We start from the raw sequence: 21,748 nt of genomic DNA on the forward strand, positions 1-21,748 counted from the left end.
GGGAGAGTTACGCAACTTGTTGGTAGATTTTTGAAAGTTTTTGGGTTCAGGAGGTCTCAAAACGTGAAGATTTGCAGAAATCTCTGAGAGTCAAATTTGACATGATTCCAACACACTTTCTAGTTATGTACTGTACACATAACAGCTGGGAGAGTAAAAGTTCGATTTTAAATCTAAATGTCATGAAATTTATAATTTTAAATTTTAGATGAAGAAATGTGTAGAAGAATACTTAGAAGGAAAAAAAAAGGGAAATGGCGTAAGTAAATTTTATACATTTGAGCTTTCGACAAACAGACTAAAATTGATTTCATTTTACAGAATATTACCCTCGACGACGTAAAGGTTGCCGTTACAAAATGTGTGATAAGTGTAAGTACAGTTTTTAATTAATTATATTATTTGATAAGATTTGGATTTGAGTTGGAAACACGGAATCAGTTTTGGGCGTATTAAAATGATGTAATAATTTAGTAAGTGATTTTATTAGAATTTTGTCAGAAATAAAAAAACAGATTTAAAGAGAGTTTCTATCAGATATCACTTGATCAATTGCTATTTATTAAATTTACCGGCGGTTCTCATCAGCAATGGAATCGATTACTTTGGATGAGGATACAGAACAATATCATATTATGAACTTTCTGTGAAAATTATGAGTTCAACTAATTTGAGATAATTGAATATTGAAATAATATAATAATAATTGAAATTGATATTGAATCAATCTTGTATATAATATATAATCATAATATAATGGAAACTAAAGGATAATATAAAGGTAACTATTTTCCACTCATTTCTGATGAACACAAAAGCAAGATTCGTATCAAGATTTATTATGAGAAATCGCAAATGAATAAACTGGTTTATAACCAAAGTAGGTTTTGAAATTACACAAGTCTTCTAACACAAGCATTCTAAGTCAGAAATTTTAAATTTATTTATTTGCTTGTCAGAATCTGTAATATCTTTAATAATTGTGGCGATGCTGTCTTAATTTTTAACCATGCCTAATAGCTTCGATAACTGCATTATGCCAGGTGTGCAAATTGGGTAAGAATACAAACGAGTATGAAGTCTGCAAGTATGAAGTTTTTCTTCGTAAACTTGATTATTACAGACAGGAACTGCCGAATTATTGGGCTATAAGCTTGATGTTTCTATTAAAGCAGCCGAAGTAGACAAATCAAGAATACTAGAGAACAAAAGAAGTACTACAATCTCGAAAACAAACTAGAAATCTTCCAGGCTACAGGTGAAAAAAACACATAACATACGACTTCTCTTAAATGCATTAGAGACGATCCCACCACATGAATTGAATCGGAAAGGGCATTCTTGGTAGCAGGACTTTCTAAAATAAGAATTAGATCGAGTGATCGGAGTATTGACCATCTTTGTTTTTTAAAGTGTTATTATAAATATTTACAATGATATTTTATATTATGTTTTGTGAGGTCGCCAAATTGGGGATAAACAAATGTCAGGATTTATCGGATGTGGGGTGAATGGAAGCGAGGCAGACAGCTGCAGTCATAAATAAACCCTTTTATTACGTTGTAAATTTTACATTCTATAGTACGTCTCGTCGACTTTGGTGCTGGTCCGTAGAGTCGATGACCCTGGAACGGTCGGTCGAGACGCTTCTATGAGCGTCCAGAAGTCCGGTGACGAAGTGTTGAAACTCAAAACAGTCTAACGCAGAAGGGTGAGGTGAGGGATGAAGAGTCCGTACGTAGAGCACTGAAGACTAAACAGATGACTTCATAACAGGAGGCAGAAGAAAGTCTTCTTTGACCTTCAGATCCAGGCTTTTAAAGGATTCTTTTCCCGAATCTCTAGCTTTTCGATTGGTCGGTTTCTCGTATCCAGGTAGATAGACGGCCGGATGGTCGAGCGGTCAAGGTGGCAGCCTACCGCTCTGGGGACCCAGGATCCAATCCGGACGGGTCAAATAATCCCCAGGAATTTTTCGAGGGATGGTCCGTCTCTCACCACCCGGCCACCTCATTGTGGGCCTGGCCACACCCATAATGGCCTTGCAAAAAGTGGCCGTCTTAGTGCCTACAGGGCGGGAAAAGTTTTTTAAAAACATCCAGGTAGATAGCAAACCATTTCGGACTATGAAAGGTCAAATTCGACACCGCATTTTATTCGATCAAGGGAAATTAATTGCACTTTGAAACTCCTGCTCGTATTTAACTACTGTTTCGAATTCTTGTATGTCTGACACGCTAGATCTCTTTTTAAGATTATTTAAAAGCCTTTTTGTAACTAATACTTTTATTCCTTCGTGATTTTATTTGCATTTTGTCTTGTTTTTTTTCAGCTTTTCTTTTACGAGCTCCAGAATCAAAACCCAATCCCCTGATTTGACACTTATATTAAATTTTTAACGTGAGCTTGGGCCTCACAGTTTTATCTAAAAAATGAAAATTACCTTCTAATGAAAAAATGAAAATTTAAAGGCATTTTTTGTTTTAAGCAGTTTCCAACAAACTTTAATAATTTTTTTTCTATTTGTGAAAATGTTTACGTAATTCAAAGGTAATTTTTATTATACATTTTACACAGCATTATTAATATTATTATTTTGGAGATTGCAGGGCGTATTAAATTACTTATAAAATAAATCTTCAAATCGAACGATATAATTATTTTTCATTTTTTATCTTAAAATTAATTAATTAATTATATCCCGGGAGTTCCCAGGATCCCGCAAAACAGATCACTTTTTTCTCAAAATCCCGAGACAAGCAAAGGACTGGGAAATGAGAAACCCTAAACAAAATTATTTTCACTTATACGATAGGTGTAAATATTAATAGAATCAAATCCATTATAATAATTATAAACAAAAAATAATTTTTAAAAATAATTCTGTTTATTTAAATTTTTAGCATATGAAAAAGTACACTGGTATGGAATGTGAGAAGTCGGTTAATTTACAAGGGGTAAGAATGTTTTAAATATTTTTCTTACATTGCATATATTTCAAATAAAATTTATAATTTAAAGTATCATAAAGTATCAGTAACTTTTGACCGACAATGCTGCTTCTGAATAATATAAAATTTTAAGATAAAAATTACTTTGGTCATAAAAAAAATAGAAAAATAATAAAATGAATAAATAATTATAGTGTTAGATCTGCCAATAACTACCGATGATTTTGCTCATGCTCACGATGGACTGCTTTGTAAACCATAAAAAAGTTTGTTCCTTTACGGATACAGAAACGGCCTTACGGTAGTTTATAACTATTGCTATAAATATCCGGTGTAGCAAACATTTACGAATACGAATACAGTTACGTTACGGAGTTTTTAACTCGACCCTTAGTCTGTTGGACTAGAGTCACTAGACCCATGGTAGGCAAACTCATTACTGAAAGAGCCAAATATGAACATTACAACGATTGAGATTCTTTTTGAGAACCAGATTTCTTAAACTTAAACTATATAGGTAGATACATTGTTATTAACTTAATACATACATACCTACAATCTTTAATCAATTAGTAAACTTTAATTAAAATGTTAAGTCTTAATTAAACAATAGGTACTGTACATTGACGAAAACTTGATATCATACTTAATAATGATATTATCTATTCATAAAATTAAATTGTAAGTAAGGTATCCATAAAATTAAATCATGATAATGACTGACAAACACTAATGTAGACAATGGCCTTGGTTCTCCTTGGAAAGTTCGGTAAGTCAGGTTTGTATGATGATGATTTTAATTTTAGGCACGATTCCAGGTTCTCATCAATAAGACGACTTCTCAATTTACTCTTGATAAGGTTCATGCTTGAATATGTAGATCCGAAAAAGGAAAGAACAGCAAACGCTAGTTTTTTCAACTGATTATATGAGTCATGAATACTATTCCAGGTGTTAAAAATCATCATGTCTTCCTTCTCCAGGTCTTTCAAGGCAGACCACTTGTGCTGTGAACTAAGTTCACAGTTTCTTGTCTCCAATATTTCCATATCAACACAAAGACGTTCAAATTTAGAGCTCCATAATTCTTTGTTTTTTAAATCCAGCAATTGCATTTCAAAGTTGCTAATGTCAATATTAAAGGAAGAAAAATTTAATTCTGTTACAGTAGCATTAAGAGGTTTTCTAACAATAGCTAACGTCGCTTTGCTGTTTCTGAATTCCTGTTGAGAAAAGTTTCCCTCATATTTAAAATTGTTGTTTTGAAATAGCAAATGTCAATATCAGAATTATTTTCTTTGCGATGTTTCAAGAGGCTTGGAAAGTGAATCAAAATTTCTCTTTCAAAATCTTGTGCAAAAAGGGGTAATTTGTTTTCGAATGAATTAACTTCTAACATCGAAAAAATTGTGTTTCCTTTCCTCTGTAGTTTACGATTAAGCTGATTTAGATGAGACGTAACGTCTTCCATGAAATAAAATTTTTCGATCCGCTGATCGTCCGTTAGTTCTGGTCAGTGAACACCGTTCTCGAGAAGAAATGCTTTAATTTCTGTTAATAAGGAAGCGAAACATTTCAAAACGTTTCCGCTTGATAACCAACGTACCTTGTTATGCAGCAGATCTGCGTACTCACTCTCCATTTCAACTAAAAATTCTTTAAATTGGCGATGATTAAAACCTTTTGCTATAATGGAGTTGATAACCTTAATCACCAATTCCATAATTTTGCAAATTTCTTCTGGAAATGTCTGCGCACAAAGCACTTCTTGATGAATGATGCAATGGTAAGCGAGTATCTCGTGATTAATTTTTTTTCAAAATAGCAACAAACCCGTTTCTTACGCCGGCCATACATTTCGCCCCGTCTTCAGTGCCATCTTTAGAACATAAGTGATCAAGATGGAGACCCTTTAAGGAAACAGAAACAATAGTATATTACAGACCTAGAGATGCATTATTTGTTTTCTCCCGTGGAGTATATACGATTTTTCACCTCTCTCGTCCAGGAAGAAGAATTTTCTTTCCGCGCAGCAGGAAGAAAGTACCGTTTTCGGCGGAGGTGTGGTGAAAAAAAAGTATCAAAAATTTTTTAAGTTTTCTTACTCTAAGAATAACAAATATATCTCGATCTTAGATATATATTTTTTAATAAAGCAGGATTTGCTATTGTGTACATTTCCTAGTATAGAGATTAGTCTTAGAATATTTTTAACTTTAATGATTACAAATTGTTGTGGTGAACGTTCACTTCTTATTTGGAAATTTATAAAAAGTGATCATCGTAATACGATGTCTCAATCGAATTTAAATAATCTTTCTATTATGAATATAGAAACGAATGTAATTAATAAAGTAAATTTCGATAAATTAATTATGAATTTCACAGCAGAAAAATGTCGAAGAAAAATTTTGTAAGTTTGCTTAGTTTTAATGTCATTTTTAACTACGTATAGGAGAAATAAAGTACAGTATTTGATATTTTTAATAATTTGTTTATTTCAATTAACCTATTTTTTATTTGTAACTTTATTACTTTCGGATTAGGGGCACCTACGGCCTGGGGGCCCTGGGCCAGGGCCCCGTAGGCCCTGCCTTAAAGACAGCACTGCCGGTCTGTTGAAATTGAGACAATTTTATCGAGTGGAATATAGAGATTGCAATTGCTGGATCCCTCATCCAGCAATCCAGCGCATTCTTCAGCCTGCTGGATCCTGAAATACTCAACTAACTTTCTAAATAATGGCGCAAAAGTCTACGTTGTCGGCGTTGCCGCTTTGCTACATGCGCTAGCGCTCGGCGGCAAGAGTGACGTTGCCGTTCAGTGCGGCACGTGCTACACCCCCTCTCTACACTGCACCGCCGCCCTTTCGCCTCTGCTGATCTAATTGCCAGTTGACTTTCCGCTCTCGCTAAATAAAGTGTCTTCGCGCTAAATAAAATAAGTAACTCCTCTCCTAGTCCTGGTGCATAATTCTAATTTACGGTCGGTTGTGACGTCAATGAATCACGTGACGGAACGATTTATGATTATTTGATGACCCTGAAACCAACTAACGTAGAGGCAGAAAGGGCTTTCTCCGCAGCGGGATATATATGCAGTTCATTAGGAAGTAGGTTGGGAGAAACACGATTAATACCATTTGTTTCTTGAGATCCTACTTCCAGAAAAGTCAAAAAATAACAGAAGTGATTGATTTAGTTTTATTTAATCCTTTAAAATATTTCATTAAACACAAGACTAATATTTTATAACTTCTACTCTAATTGTATTAATTAAGAGTTTTTAAATTTTATTCTATAAGTGGTTAGTGGTTAGTGGTTATTCTATAATTTTATTCTATAAGTTGATTTATCCAGTGGTGACGAGTTAAACGATGTCTAGTAAACCGAGTTTTTTAACATTAATAACATTATTACCTATGTAAGTCGGCCGGGACCACAGAAAACTGACTAATTAACCTACGGTGTAGAGCAGCGGTTCCCAACCTTTTCTGGACCAGGGACCACTTTGATTTCATTGTTGCTAGCAGGGACCACAAGGTTTAAGAAAAATAAACTGTGTCAATCTGAAAATAAGCTTTAATCAAAACTTAACATAAGTAATCGTTAAACTCAAGAATAACATACTTTAACAGTGCTATTATAATAGAAAACATATCATTTTTAGTAAAAATTAAATTCGATTTGTATCAATGTGGGAATAATAACTCAAAATTAATAAAAGTTTTAAATCTTTCGTGGACCATATTTTAGCTCTTGCGGACCACTGGTGGTCCGCGGACCAGTGGTTGGGAACCACTGGTGTAGAGTTATCCGGGTGTCGACTTAGGCTACGTCCTACGTGGCAGCATCCAGCGACCACGGGCGGAAAGAATCTTTGTACGCGCTTCCAACTCGCGAGCGACTTCTGTCAAAAGTGGACGCGTGTTGTTTACAAGATGGCGGCGAGAAGAGTCGGTCGAATGCTACTATAGAAAATATAACAAGCATTAAAACGGTAAATTTGAACGATAAATGTTATCTCTAACTAGATACACCACAAATATAAAGAATCTTCATAGCATAATAAGTTTAAAAAAACGTTTTATTTTTAAAACGTTACATTTACAAAATCAGAAATGATTAAATTACGTAAAAGATTATTAATTAAAGTACAAACAACATATATACACAATTTATTTGTTATTCTGTTTCCATTTATCTACGAAATCAGCCATTTTCTTCTTTGGAAGCGCGAGCGGTGGAAGCGGCGATCAAACTTGCTTGGTAGCTGCTTCTTGCACGCGCGTGTAGAAGCGTCATCTGGTGGTCGCTACACACTAAACGCGTTTACTCCAGACGCGCACGTTTGGTTGAAACGGTTTGTCCGCCCCGCTTGGAAGCGCGTTCACGTCCGCGGTCGCTGGACGCTGCCACGTAGGACGTAGCCTTATGCGGAGTTGACTGTATTTGTGACAGAGCCGCATGCGGCTCGCGAGCAGAAGTTTGCCGATCATGGCACTAGATGGTTCCATGGAATCGGAATTGCTGTTGGACTCGGCTGTTTCTCATCAGTTATATACATATATATGTAACTAGATAATAGAATATTTGTCTGTCTCTGTTCTTAGCTTTTTGGTCGTGGTCGATCTTCACCAAATTTTTCTTGCATATTCTCTGGGATTCTGAGGGAAATATAGACTATTAGGGTGGATCAAATGAAAACGGAACAGTAGCCAGTCACAACAGTAGCCATTATTTATGTTCAAATGTAATCACCAAAATTACACAAGCACTTGTCCCACTGTTGCACCAAGAGGTGAATACCTCGTTCATAGAAAGAGTTTGGCCGAGACTGAAACCAGTTTCGAACAGTGTCCATAACTTCACTGTCTGATTGAAACATCAACCCCGCAATGCTTTTTCTAGCGGACCAAAGATGTGAAAGTCACATGGTGAAGTTCAGGGGCTGTATGGTGAGTGTTCCAACACACTCCACCGAAACTTCGCAAGCATGCTCAGTGTGCGAGTGGCCGTATGTGGCCACGCTTTGTCGTGGAGCAAAAGCACTCCAGAGGACAACATTCCTGGGCTTTTGGCTTTGATTCCTGCACGCAAATGTTCCAGGGTATTGCAGGGACGTTTGCACGCATATTGCTGAATGCAAATGTTCCAGGGTACCACGCTGCTCTTCTTTAGTCGCAAACTTGACGCAGACTGATTGCCTGCCGGACGACACTCCTGGCCGACCGCCAGCTCATACCACATGGTTGCGCGCGCTTACCAAGGGTGAGTCCATTCCTCAATAGGGTTTCTCCTTTTTCACCTCCCGTTCTACATCTACACACAGTTTTGTTACACTCACATACACATACACCGAATTATGATCACTGTTCCGTTTTCATTTGATCCACCCTAATATATATACTTAAACCTGGATACCCTTTCTCTCCCCTAATTTCATCCCCTTATTAACTCAAACTTTTTCCCGATTCCTACTTATTCTCTGAGATTCGGGAAAAAAATAGTCTATTCCATAAAATCTGAACACCCCAATCTCCTTCTGATTTGATTCCACTTGACACTTTGTGATAACCATAATAATAGTAAAATAAAAGTATGTAAGCTCGCCGAAATGGGCCGATATTCCCAACCGTCGGGATGGCTAAGGGCTATCCGTATGTGTGTGGTGGTTTTGAGGAGGCAGAAAAGACAAGCGTTTCACAAAGAAACCGTTTATTTTTGTCGAAAATGCTTACATAAGTGATTGACAATGTCCCGGATGTCGTTGTCCTTCCGGTTGGAGGTCTCTAGGAGTTTTCGTTTTGCGGTGATGGAGCCCCGGGGCGATGACGAGATGGAGTTCGCAAAGAGAAGAAACACAAAATATCAGCGGGTTGAAGCACAATAAAAATTTGAAGAGAACGACGATTACGGCGGAAGTATTTCAGCGAGGAAGCTCTCCTTTGTCCTTGAAGTCGGAGTTTTTATAAGTTTTTCGAGATTGAACTGTTGCTAATTGGGCAGATTTTTCTTCTAATTCAGCTAGAGACAGGTGGGAGACCAATTAGTCTCCCACCTGTCTCTAGCTGTAAATGGAGCTTCGTATAGGTCGCAGGAAAGGTCGGCTAGAGATGGTTTACCCAACACCATCTTTTAGACTCTGCTCGCGTTTAATCGTTGACTATGACACCTACGCTCATTTCGATATTTTTTTCTTTGGTTTCGTTTTGCTTTCTAAACTGCGTCTTAAATTTTTAATATTTTCCTTTCTAAATTTTCTTTACCTAAAATTTTGTTTTTCCCGTTACTCTTTATGAGCGTCGACGTCAAAGTCCAGTGTCGCCGAGTCGACACTTGTATAATTTATTATCTTGGGTTTAACTTAACAAATTTGTACATATCCTTTTTTGGGGGAGGTCTATTTCCGGGCCTCACAAGTAACACCACAATAAATAATTTCCCGTTAACAGTAAAATTGTTTCAGATCAAGACCGTTCTGTGTTCTGTGATATTCTTTTTCATACAAGTATTGTACGTTTGTTTTTTATTATTTTTTGCGGACTCCTCTGCGGCTATTTTCCACTTCGATTGCCAGATGAATTAAATTTCCGCAAAATGTAAATTTTGCGATAGGCAGCGTGACTCTCTGTAAGCATATTTTATTTTTTACATTTAACAATAACGTAATAGTCTTAGGTATAGCTCAGTTATTGAAAAATGCCCTCAAGTAAAAAGTTCAAATTAACCCAAACTTGCGCCGTGAACTGACACCAAAATGTTGCGCATTTTCTGTAATTTTTTTCTTTTTCCATATACAATTAAATATATCAAATTTTCAATACGATGCAGTTTAAAGCCAGTACGTTTTGAGGTCTTGGTCAAGGATTTCAATCTACTTAAGCGAGGAATTTTCTTAAACGGGAAAAATATACATATCTCTTATGTGAAAAATTAGGACTGTATATACCTTACTAGAGTCTAACAAAAATAGTGTAAATTTCCAAGAGTTGTGTCAACAATAGAACTCGTTTAAGAACTCGTATATATACACGGTTTTACGTACGTTCTGTAATCGCTCGGATTTATACTCATTCATTAAGTACAAGTCTAGAACTACTGTACAATGAATTAAGTTATACGCATACAAAGTAAATGTTTACATTTTTTAATTATCAAGTTAAAATTTTGTGATATTTGTAAATTTTCCTTTGTACAATGTATATAACAGAACTAAATCTGAAATGAAGATTAATTACATGCTTTATTATACGAACAAATTAAAATTTGGTTATTATCAGTTGGAGTATATTGAATGAGATGCCTTGTAAATATTGTAGTTTGATTTATAATTTCTTTACCGTAAAAATTATGGAAGAACATATGAAGGAATTATATTATTGCGGTAATGTATATTATTTACTACTGACTATATACTAATTGTCCTTGAACTAGATTGTGTTTTTTATTATTATTATTTATTAGTACTTGGTAAAAGAAGCCATTTAAATAGATTGAGTTTGCTAAATGGTTTATCCAACATCAAAAATGAATAGCAAAGTTGGAAGATGTATATGAAATAAAATGAAATAAATAAATAAAAATGTAACGATCATTCCCATCATCTTCCAACAGACCTAATATATTTTATACCTGACGCATACATACTCTTTCTCAACAGCTACACACCGACTTCACACAACTACACAACTGTGAAACGTGACAATTTCATCCCCGAAAAATTCATGCGTTTACAGAACACGGGAATCTACAAAACAAAAACATTTTCAATGTTCAATGATGACTCAGGATATTTTGTCTTCAATTTTGAAGTTTAGACTATTTACGAAAAAATATAATATTTTTTTGAGTCTATCTTTAATCCTTTTCACACTACCATAGAAGTAACAGTTACAATGGTGTTATTAGAAGAATAGAAACTTCTTTCACAAAAAGGTAGAAAATAGGTAAAAAATTCACAAAGTTAAAAATGATCATATTGTATTTTTTACCTTTTTCTGAAAGAAGTTTCTATTCTTCTAATAACATCATCGTAACTGTTACTTCTATGGTAGTGTAAAAAGAATTAAAGATAGACTCAAAAAATATTATATTTTTTCGTAAATAGTCTAAACTTCAAAATTGAAAAACATTTTCTGTTCATTACTTTAGCTTTACAAGTTTTATTTTCAAAATATAGGAGTAGGAACTACGAATTATTCAAATTTATGTTTAAAAATATTAGAATTAAGTTTAATTTTTCAATACTAATTGAAATATGATTTACAACGAGAATAATGCCGGGTTTGATAAATCGAATTATTCAACATCGAATTATCAGATTAGACAATACAGGATTTGAAAAAAGCATATGAACAAAATTCTTTTCACTTATACGAATGTTCTACATATTAATATAATCAAATCCATTATTATAATTATAAATAAAAAATAATTTTTAAAAATAATTCAGTTTATTTAAATTTTTAGACCACTGAAAAGGTAACGTGTAAAAATTATACGAGTTGTTTGACTACAGATAAAGAGGTAAGAATAATGTTTTAAATATTTTTCTTACATCGCATATATTTCAAATAAAATTTGTAATTTAAAGTGTAAAAATTATATATTTTACGTTTAAAATTTTATTTTAAAATCATTTGTGAACGTCTATATTATCTTCGACTAACCAATCTTAAAAATTTTTTTGTGTTTTGTTCTTACGTGCCACTACTCCGTTGAAGTTTCTAGCAGTTAAAAAAGTACTTGAAGAAACTCACTCATTTTCGACAAACACCCTTTTTTTGTGTCTGTGAATAAGCGACGATAACGTAACTCGTGAATACTTCGTAGTTTATCATCAGCGCTAGCAATGAACTGCTGTGCTACGTTTAATTTGACCTTTGACCAGTGTAGACTAAGGTCAAAGTCTACACTGAAAATGCGTATAAGTAAGCGACTAATAACCGAAAATTAATTTTTTATTACAGTAAGAAATTAAATAATTGGTTGATATTGAATTATTCATAAACAAAAAGTAGTAGATTTGTTTTTTAAGAGGAATTTTTTTTAGTTAAAATTTTATTCCTAAAGCCTCTGGGGATCCAACACCCATATCACCCCCATAAGTACGTCACAGACTATCACGTTTGTATCAATTACTAAAAGTCAAGTATAGAATAAATATACATTATAAATTTGAAAGAAGAGCAAATAAACCCTTTTAGCCCTGGATTTTCCTGTCAAATGATCATATTTACTTTAAATTGTGATGTGATTTATAACAAAAATATATGGCCGATTCAAGAAGACGTAGTCTGTTCAAAAAATAATTTTTGGGTCCACCATTTATTTCTTAACTGTGTTCTAGAACACCCTTTGACGACCGGACCTTTCCTTTGAGGCTGCTAGGTCGCCGGGTTAAAATAGTTCCTTTAAAAATATATGGTGTATCTATTAAATTGATACACCTGTAATAAAATAATTCAATTTGATATAACAAATTTTTATTATATCTTATTTTATTGACAATGTATGTTATTTTCATTTTACAGCCACGAAAGGAAGTTTTGAACCACGTAGAAAAAATGACCAGTCTGGTAAGATTTTTTTTATTCAATAATATATCGTTAATTATTTTGCTAACGTTTAATACAGTAGAGCGTCGTTTATCAGAAAGCCGGTCAACTGAAAGCTTTCCAGTCGGACTGTGTCGTGCTGAATCGAACGTTTTTAATATTAGATTAACATCTAAAGTATAATTTTTTTGTTTTTATATTTTTCAATATATTTATTTTGTTTGTACAAAATAAAGAAATAATTTTTAACGATACAATAACCTCGATTATTATTATAAAAATTTTCGTTAGGCTTAAAATCGACGAAAATTTAACACGAAGCAACACGTGACGGAGAAAAATTTCAACATCGGATATTTTTTCGTACATAATCGGTTATCCGAACAACCCCGTCCCCAATTGATTCGGATAAACAACGCTCTACTGTACTTCCAAAAAGTATGCTAATTTAATATCTTTCTTTAGCCATCGGAGAAAGAAAACATCACAGAGGCTGTTAACAGAAATATGGTAAATATTTATCATACTGTAATATCTTATATTAACTAATAAGTGTATTTCGATATTCCGAGGTATGTAGGCCTATTATAGCATTTTTTAAAATAATGCTTCAAATCTTATATTTAAGATTTGAAGCATTATTTTATAAGAAAATTTTTTAATCAGTGATGACATAATTTATGAATAAAAAAAATGAAATAATAATAATTTCTTCAGTCGATTCATAAAAACAATAAGACAATTTCCACATTAACAAAAATAAAAGAAAATAAGAAAACTGAAAATAATGTTTTTACTTTATGTAAATAATACATACAAGGAGACGGCCAGACGTTGTCCTCTCCGATTCGAGTGAAACTTGGCGAGTACATAGCCCTAAACACAAACATATTCTTGTCCAAATAATCGGACTCACTTCTCAAGTCTTTCCGAAAAATGAACCTCTGAAAATTGAGTGTGTAACTTATAATTCTTTGGAAGATTCACTTGTAATTGAGATACTCGAGTGGATAAGATGGTAGACATAGAAACTGCTCGATGTAGGTTTATGCCTTTTCACTTTTAGTTCTTTTTTATGTGACAAAATTATTTTATAATTTTACCGTACCATTAGCATTATTATCACTATTGTAATTTCTCACGTTTAAAGCTTATAACACGAGATTAAAAAGCATAATGCCATTTCCTGTTTAGTGAAACAAAGTCTCTGTAGATTTAACTCTGTACGATGTTAAATAAAATTTTAAATTTTTCATATTTATTTTCAGATATTTTTGCACCTGATTACATACTATGTCAACACAAGCGAATAAGCTTCAGACGCTACTGCGATGTACAAAAAAAAAAAAAAAAAAAAAAAAGTCTGATATGAAGATAGGAATAGCATACTTGCAGGTTTTGTTAATGTTATAAACAATTTCCTCATGCGCTCGTGTTTATTACACTTCAAATATAATAATATAACTCTATCTGGAAATAAGTATAAAAAAATAAAAATTTTATTTAATAACATACAAGAGTTAAATCTACAGAGACTTCATTTTCGCTAAATTGGGAATGACGTCCGTTTTTTAAATTTCTTTTATAAACATTAAACGTGAGGAATAACAATAGTAGTAATAACGCTAATGATACAGTAAAATGATAAAATAATTTTGTTATACATTAAAAAAAATGTAAAACTTCCGAAGACTTAAACCTACATCGCGCCGCTCCTATGCCTTGTCCACTCGACTACGTCAATTACGAAAAAATAATTCTTCAAACACTTATAAGCTAAATACTTGATTTTCAGAGGCCCATTTTTCGGAACGCTTGAGAAATGGGTCCTATTATTTGGACAAAGAACTATTTATTTGTGTTTAGGAGTACGTGCTCGCCAAGTTTCGTTCGAATCGGAGAGGACAACGTCTGGCCGTCTCCTTGTTAGTGATAAAAGTAGTGTTTCATTATTCATCATTTACTAATTATACAAAGGAATAATACACAGTATGGAGTACCGAATGTTACATTATTTTATTAATTACATTTAGACCTATAACGTAAAAAGCGATAATATAAACAGTAGAGGTATAATAGAGGGTTCTACATGCAACACTCCAGAAACAAAACTGCAAGTTTTAGAGCATGGAGACGAAAGAGACAAACAGTCATATCTTTGATGTAATCATCAATTCCACATTTCTAATTGAAATAAAATTATTACAATTTATTAACTCCCAAAATTTATTAGAAAACGTACCTAATATTCAAATTAAAAGGACAGCAGTGGCAAATTTCTCCTTATCAGCAAAATCTTTTATTATGAAATTTTTCCTGCAAATCGAAACTGTAAAACTGAGGATAATGTGTACTGTACACCAAATTTAGTTGAGATTTACCCAATAATTCTTTCTACAGACAGCTCTAAACACTTTAATTATGATCACCATATTTTTATATCCAATTTATTTCTTGACCTGGATATTCGATTACTTTTCAGTTCAAAAATGTAAAAATCATCATCTTGAAATTAAATGGAATCAATTAGGCTATATTTTAAGTTCGTTTCGAAAATTAATCAATCTAAAAGTTTTCCTAATCCTACTTAATTTCTTAATTACTTAAACATATCAGATCACGGGCGTCCGCAGAGGAGGCAAGCAGAGCATTTGCTTGTCTCTGTGATCGAATCAAAACTTTCACAAATTATAATCGTAAAAGTGATTGAAATATGTAACCTTACATCCTCGACCCTGGGACGTTTTGTTTGTCTTTTGTATTGACGCAATACCGTATTTTATAATCTACTTGCAAAATAAACAAATAAACACTCCAAAATAAATAATTAAATAAAACTTTATTGATGTAATTATTTGTCTCCAAGGCCCCCCGGATAATTTTCTGTGGACGCCCATGTATCAGATATACAGCTGAAAGCGAAGATTTAATTCCTGCTCTTAAAAACCTCATTCGTCTCCTACTATAAGTTTTACAGTTTATTAGGAAAAGCGAAATAAAATAGGAAGATAAGTTGCATTAATTTAATCGATAATCTGTAATCTTAAATAAATAAAATACAGCATTATTTTTCTGTAGTGATTAAATTGATTGATATAAATGTTCTCGTTTTCAGAAAAATATGAAAGACGGTTGCCCATCGAATCCGCCTGTTGGATTAAATGAGTTTTGCGATGGACTCAAGAATTGTAACAACGGGATATGGACAGGCCCAAATGAACAGTCCTGTCAATAAAATGCAATTTCGAAGTGAAATGTTCATTTCGAAATGCAATTTCGAAATGAAGATTATAATCTAAAATTTATATTTGAAATTAGTTCTAAATAAAAAGCATGTTAAAATAAATAATTGTGAGTATTTCCTTAAAAAATAAAAACATTATTTATTAGCTGTATTGTTATACAGAAAATATAAATATGACACAATTGTGGTTTACATGCCTGTTGAGTTTCTAAATTGGTAATACTAGTTCATACGTGCAAATGGCACGTATCAACTAAATAATGATAGAAATAAAGCCAAGTGTTTAATTAAAACTCAATTTTGGGTTCATAGTCTAACAATCATCAAACACGGTTTCAAAGAAGAGATATTTATAATTATTAAATTTGATACGAGATAGAAACGTAACTGCCTACCTCTGGTCAAATTCATTAATTTCTAATATTTAATTATAGTCTTTACATAACCCAAGAATTTAGCATATCGTTTGAAGTGTTTATCGGACATATTAGCTGTAATTTTGTTTTTTTTTTTTTTTTTTTTTTTTTTTTGTTTCTGCAAATCGAATTCTAATTCCAGGATGGTTCATTCCTAGAAGAAAAAATAATGATGATTCACGCTTCTTAACAGTGCATATTTTTTTTCGAATAAACGTTATACATAAAACATTTGAGCATTTTTTCGGCGTAAAACGCAATATCGTATTTTACATTAATTTCTATGGGAAAAATTGTTTCGCTTCACGAGTGTTTCGCATTACGAGTAAGACTGAAACGAATTATGCTCGTTAAGCGAAGTTAAACTGTAAAAAAATATGAAAAAAACTTGCAAAAACGAACAAACCAGCAACGATTAACGTAGAATAATTTTTATTCTGTACATTTATAGTCTGCTATTAATGCACGGATTTAGGGTTTTAAAAATTATAATTTTTTTTAGATTTCTACGAAGTTTTAAAATATTTTAAAAATTAATTTTTGAGATTTTTCCCTCTCTCACTGGTTTTTGAATTGAATTAAGAGATTTGATCGAGAGTATCTAAAATGTACAGCTTTTGAGTGCGGTCTCGAACTGGAGGATAATTTATCTTCGTTTGGTCCTCTCGCAAAATATTTTTCACACACGAAGGAACCATCTGAAAATACAATTTAAAAACATAACACTGATTAATAAGGGAACAAAATCAAAAGAGGGACGAGGTTACTAACGTGAAAAAACCCGAAAAAATCCACTTTGCCAGTCCGTTGGCAATGCACGAATCCACGACATTAAATATAAATATATAAATGATAAAATAAAATAAAATATATAAATAAAACCATTGGTTTATAAAACCACCGATGTTCGTTGCTTTATAGACTCGGTTATTAGAGAATACCTATTGCGCCGCGACTTGTTAAGCTTCAATTTGAAAAATTGTAATTTATAAATTCTCATTGTGGGTCTGGTCAAACAATAGTGGATATAGGAAAAATTCTTATTAGAGTTCACGTCGAAAATGAAAAGTAAACCTTTAGTTATCATTCTAATACATATTTTGAATTTAATAAAACAATTAATTTATAGCATTTAATAATGATGATAAATTCACATTTTCCAAATCCAAATTTAAAATAATAGATCCACATTTATACTTTTCACAAAATTATAAATGTAGATTTAAATTGAACAAAAATATTTGTCATCATTTTTTTCTGCATAGATATTCTTAAATATGACTGTAGTGTTAATTCCTGTTGTAATTAATCAAATATTAGAAGTAAATAAAATTAATTAAAAAAATAATAGTTGAATTTAAAACAGAAAGTTTGAATCTTATTAGCTTAGAATTAAAAATACTTGAGAAGTTTTTACGATCCTAACCTCATCATCATTATCCGGTCACATCATACTTTCTTTTAATTGGAAGGCTACCTCCCATATATTTTACAATCCTCAGAAAACCCGTATATACACTTATGTAGTCTTACATACCGTTATGAGATCCTCAGAAGGGTCTCATAACGATATGTAAGATTACATAAGATTACCCTCATCTCAGAAGGATTTCACAAGAACTCTCATTGTAAATTGTACACGTGTATAATCTCACCGTTTATGCGTAAAACATAAAATACTGTATTTATATGCACATATATTATTTATATGCATTTATCTCGAAAAAAGCTTTTTACATACAACAAAATTTCATTCACATAAATGTATTTTGGTTAAAGATAAGATATTATTTTCTCTATATATAATATTGATATAATTTTTAATTAACACATTACTTTTTATTTTTTTTTAACATTTGCTCATATTGCATATAATGTTTTAATTTATTCATTTAAAAATTGCTTAAATCTAGAAATTTTTTGACATTTTTCTATACATTAAACTTAAAAATTTAATAAGCTTTAAAAACAGAAAATATAAAATATTTCTGATATTAGCAGATGGCTTTAATTTAAAGTCGTTTAATAAAGCAGACAAGGAATTAATCTAAATTTATTTAATCAGAAGTGTTTGGAAAGAACTTAAATCAATATTTTATAATGATTTAAGTTCCTTTTTAAGCTTTAATTTATTTTAAATTTTATAATGAATTCTGCATTTTTTAATTATATTATATAAAAGTTAAATTTAAAATATTTTGTTTTTAGACCTTAAAGACACAAAATTCAAATAAAAATTAGGATAGAGGATACCGCATGTGAATAAATTCTAAACTAATAAACTTGGAGCAAAATTGCTTTCGTTGTGTTTTTGGAATAAATTATCGCCTTAATTGATAAACTACTTGACACTGTTTTCATTCTAAAATTGTAAGTTGTATTCAAGAAGGCGGCTGCAAAGTTATTCCCATCAAAAGGTACAGCTCTCGCCCACTTACTATCTTGACACATGGGAAGTCAATTTTGTCAACATTACTGGAGATAAAAGTGTGTTTTCAGACTTTTGCCTCACCCTATGTATATTTCTTAATATTATAAAGACAAAAATAATAATTTCGATTTTTCATATTTAAAAATATATCTTAGACAGTTTATTTCAAATGGCATTTTGTATTTATGTGACTTAAAAAAATGACTAAATGAATCTATATCTGATTTTTTACTAACATTTTAATGTTCAGAAATTTTAATTAAAAATATAATAGAAAAATTTTATTTATTCCGTCACTGCTACGTAGATTCGCTGTATAAATAATATCAGAGAAAATATTTTATGAACTTTTTTGCATACACAGTATTTACACTAAAATTTGTATATTTAATATTTAATATTTCCTTCATATATAAACGTATAATTTCTGTTTAAAATGTATAAATAGCTAATCCTAATTTTTATTTAAAGTTTGTGTCTTTAAGGTAATCCTAAAAACAAAATATTTTAAATCTATCTCCTATATAACATAATTGAAAAATGCGGAATTCATTATAAAATATTGATTTAAGTACTTGCCAAACACTTCTGATTAAATAAATTTAGATTACTTCCTTGTTTGCTTTATTAAACGACTTTAAATTAAAGCCATCTGCTAATATCAGAAATATTTTCTGTTTTTAAAGCGTATTAAATTTTTAAGTTTAATATATAGAAAAATATCAAAAAATTTCTAGATTTAAGCGTTTTTTAAAATGAATAAATTAAAACATTATATGCAATATGAGATAATGTTAAAAAATAAAAAGTAACGTGTTAATTAAAAATTATATCAATACTCTCTATAGAAAAAATAATATCTTATCTTTAATCAAAATACATTTACGTGAATGAAATTTTATTGTATGTAAAAAGCTTTTTTCGAGATAAATGCATATACATAATATATGTGCATATAAATACAGTATTTTATGTTTTGCGCATAAACGGTGAGATTATACACGTTTACAATTTACAATGAGAGTTCTTGTGAGATCCTTCTGAGATGAGGGTAATCTTATGTAGTCTTACATATCGTTATGACATCCTTCTGAGGATCTCATAACGGTATGTAAGACTACATAAATGTATATACGGGTTTTCTGAGGATTGTAAAATAAATTAGAGGTAGCCTTCCAATTAAAAAAAAAAGTATGATGTAATCGGATAATGATGGTGAGGTTAGGATCGTAAAAACTTCTCAAGTATTTTTAATTCTAAGCTAATAAGATTCAAACTTTCTGTTTTAAATTCAACTATTATTTTTTTAATTATTTTTATTTATTTCTAATATTAGATTAATTACAGCAGGAATTAACACTACAGTCATATTTAAGAATATCTATGCAGAAAAAAATGATGACAAATATTTTTGTTCAATTTAAATCTACATTTATAATTTTGTGAAAAGTATAAATGTGGATCTATTAATTTAAATTTGGATTTGGAAAATGTGAATTTATCATCATTATTAAATGCTATAAATTAATTGTTTTATTAAATTCAAAATATGTATTAGAATGATAACTAAAGGTTTACTTTTCATTTTTGACGTGGACACTAATAAGAATTTTTCCTATATCTACTATTGTTTGACCAGACTCACAATGGGGAATCGGATAGTGACGGACGGGCCTAACATATCTCGGGACAGACCGCCCCGAAAATTTCCTGAAGGTCTCCGCCCGGATTCGAACAAGTTGTTATGCATAATCACCGCGATTTCGTTAAATGTGATAGATTTCTTCTATATATTGAATATTAAATCACATTTACTGATGATTATGCATACTCGCCAGTCTAGGATGGTAAATTTGATAAATAATGCATTCTCGTCGAGTAAGTCTCGGTTAGATAATAACGAAATCCAGCACTGGGTGGAGAGATTACCGCTTGTGCAGCTCACGAAAAAATACGTCATATCATCAAGGCATTAAGTGTAGTAGTTATGAAGCTGTGATGGGTCACGCTTAAAAGTTGGGCTGAAGACATCATCTCTTCCTAATGATGCTGCAGCAGATATTCGCGTCGAAGAGGAGCTACAAGAAATAATTGAATCACCAGATTAAAATCAATGTCAATTAGAAGCACCCAATGAAAATATTTCAGAAAAAATATTGAAAATGAACAGCCGTCATTCAATCAACCCGATGTGACTATCCGTCAATCAAAGTACAGTATTTCTACAATCAAGAAAAAAAGGAGGACGTTGAGAAAAGACGAGCGAACGCAAAAGCCGGTTTAGAAGCTCGAGAGAAGAAAATGAAGAAAATATCGGAGCTGAAGTTTGCTGTAGACAAAATAGAAGAAACAATGATGCTAATAATAACAGACGTGGACAGGGCAAGAGGCGATCCGAGTGATAGTACACATCATTATATTGCTATATAATTGCTATATAATGCTATATGTAATATTAGCTACTGAAAATGACGAGTACTATCACTTGGAAACAAAGGAGGGACGTCTATCACAATTGTTTGTTACACAGCACAAACTCTTACAGTACAGAATGTACCAAAAATTATCCTCTTATAATGCTCAAGAAAAACATCAATTTCAGGTTGTACCAAAATGCTCGAAACGAAAAGTGATATTCAACCAAACGGAAATATAAGAAAAGTGAAAATTATGTAAATCAAAATGTCATGATAGTTTGCCGTATTTGAATAAGTAGTAATAATTATTAGAGTTCTCTATTTATATCCAATAGATATTTTTTGATATTTTTTTACACATTATTTTAATATTAAGCAGAAACAGATTTATGTTTGTTTTTTATAATCATTAAGTCGATCTAATATTAATTTAAAAAATGCATTTATGATCCATTTTATTAAAATTTGTTTAAATCCATACGCTACTTTATTAAAACGAAATAAGATGGGCAATTTCATGACATTTATCAAATTTATGAAGTACATTTTGAAAATTATGCAAAAATTGCATTAAAAAAATTATATTTAGCGATAACTATCAAGCTTTCAAATTCGTTTGGGAATTACACATAATCGCCGGTAACAGTGAGAAATTTAGTGAAATTTATCAAGCTTACCAAAATAATTGGGGATTATACATAATAATACGCTATTATGCATAATAGCGGTT

General features: G+C 31.6%; 1 long non-coding RNA gene across 1 annotated transcript; it reads left to right on the forward strand.

Moving 5' to 3' along the window:
* Positions 1-226: 226 nt before the first annotated feature.
* Positions 227-11,476, forward strand: LOC136984692 (uncharacterized). The gene is made up of 4 exons (XR_010882224.1): positions 227-259; positions 322-372; positions 2,904-2,957; positions 11,423-11,476. It is a non-coding gene; the product is annotated as an uncharacterized lncRNA (long non-coding RNA).
* The last annotated feature ends 10,272 nt before the right edge of the window (positions 11,477-21,748 follow it).

The sequence above is a fragment of the Centruroides vittatus genome, unplaced genomic scaffold, assembly GCF_030686945.1.
Source record: "Centruroides vittatus isolate TY-2023 unplaced genomic scaffold, ASM3068694v2 contig_926, whole genome shotgun sequence".
Lineage (NCBI taxonomy): Eukaryota > Metazoa > Arthropoda > Arachnida > Scorpiones > Buthidae > Centruroides > Centruroides vittatus.